The following is a 2,318-nucleotide window of genomic DNA, read 5'->3' on the forward strand; positions in this document are numbered from 1 at the left end:
TGCGTTATAATCGGTACCACATCACGGTGAGCAAGTTTAAGGAATTTAAAGCGTGGAAGGTGTCTTCTCTGGTATTACAAATAATAGGTACTATCTTCATAAGGTGACCAAACGCATTTAGTGGATTGTGTCCGGTGCGCAGTCTCATAGAAGTGACCTAGTGACCACTATCCTGAAGTTTTTACAACTCACCACATTTATCGACACGAAATCGCGTGAAGGCGGTCAAAAACATCTTTATGTCCATGCGATAAAATCGAAAAAGACGTTGTGCATTTCGCAAATTAAAACACGCAACGCGTTTTCGCTCTTATAGCTTAGAGAAATAAAATTTTTCGGACCGACACGCGCTATTGTACTCCGCTAAATTGACGGTAATTTGAAACATCAAACAAACTCTTATGAGTTTTGGAGCTGTTTTTTTACTTTACGTGCTAAATTAGCACTCGGATGCAATTACATATGGGAAGTCGAAATATAACTAAGTATCTATTTGCCAGAATTTTCCATTTTCCATAACGTTAATTAAAAATAACCTTGTATTTTCTTACCAGTATGAGTTCTCATATGTCTCTTTAGCAGTGAAGGTCTATCGAATGTCTTGAAGCAGACCTGACAGGGCAATATATTCTTCAAACTGGAGGTTCGTTGAGGCAGACACAGTTCCTTGGTGCAGACCAGACTCGTGCGCTCGTAGAGTTTGAAAAGGTGGTTGTTTAGACCCGCAAGGAATTTGAGATCGAGGATATTGATTATTTTATTCGTTTGTTGGTTTTTTGTTGATAGATCTAAGGGTTCTGTTTGGATTTCCATTTGAGTGTTTGTTAACTTCTAAAATATTGACTAGAATAAATTTAAAATAAATGTTTATTTTTAAGTTTATCGCTTATTGTATTGAGACTGGATTTTTTGAGCATGCGGTATTTTAATCCAATTTTTTGAACTTTTCCATTGTACTAACTTTTACGACTATTCTATTGCTGGTAGGTTTAAGTTTCCACTTTGTGCCTCTTGGCGTTCCTTGTAAGATTTTGTACAAGAGCGGTGGTAGCAATAACTTATTGATTAATTATTTTGTATTTATTAATAATTCTGATTAATTTGTTTGATTTCTTGCGTTGTATTTACAATTGTTCATCTAGAACCAGTTTCGTACCACCATCTTTTAATCCGAAGGTAACACTTATCAATATGGAAATATCTTCGACTAGACCACGTTTGAGACTGCGTTCTACCCCCAATCGTCGTGAGTTTAAATAGTCTACGTGAGGGGTACAAACGACCCACTGTTGGGTAACAACGTCGTCGTCGTCCGCGGCGACAATGCGACGAGCATCGGCCACTAATCGACGTGATTCGGCGATTTTTCACGTTTTTCACAAGGATGTTGGTCAGGGTGGATGTGGTATTCGGCGCTTTCAAGGTGGTTTGATACATTTTCTAAGATTCGCTGGACCAGGAATTAAATTTCACCAAATCAACGTTTTGGACTTTTCACATGCCTCATGGACATGTACCTATGTAGCAGTAAAAGAGTTCGTCCAGGGAAGTACTGCCATTTTACCTATTTCTGCCGCCAAGCAGTAATGTCAGGATTACTGTGTTCCGATTTGAATGGTTAAGGTTGCTGGTGTAATTATACAGGCACATGGGACTCGTCAACTTATGTCTCAGGGTGACGGGCGCAGTGGCAGTGCCCCTCAGATCTTTGCGATTTATAACTCTTGAGTGGCACTGCAACTGTTATGAACAGGCGTGTGCTTATCATCAGGCGCACGACTTGTTCGTCCCGTCACTTGATATTATAAATAATAATATAATATATACCTACGTGGATATACACGCGATTTAAATCCGAAAAAAATGTTCATTTCCTATGTGTAGCGATCGCGAAAACCTAAGGTATAATATGATGTATTTCAGGAGATAAGCGCCTGAAGGTTGATCTGGTCTGAGATCTCGGTCTATCCCAGTGGGACCTGTGTCCCACGCTATATGTATTTATATACTATTGTTTTTCTGGTGCTTTTCCCGAACACAACAAATCACGCATATTCTTTTTGTTTTCCAGAGAAAACTCCGTGAACACCCACTTGGAGGTACCGTTTTCTTAACTCCCTGTGGTGTATTGAAGAAAAACGTAATCGCCTATAAACGTGACGATGCAGTCGTTTACATTTCCATTGTGACACCGATATTTGTGTACCACAATATCGTATTATACCGGTACTGTAGCGGTATCACACAATAGCAGATTACTATGTTTGGAAAAGGTATCGGGAAAATTGGACGATGACGAGTTATTCTTTACTTTTGAG

The sequence above is a fragment of the Hyposmocoma kahamanoa genome, unplaced genomic scaffold, assembly GCF_003589595.1.
Source record: "Hyposmocoma kahamanoa isolate Upper Pololo Valley unplaced genomic scaffold, ASM358959v1 92, whole genome shotgun sequence".
NCBI lineage: Eukaryota > Metazoa > Arthropoda > Insecta > Lepidoptera > Cosmopterigidae > Hyposmocoma > Hyposmocoma kahamanoa.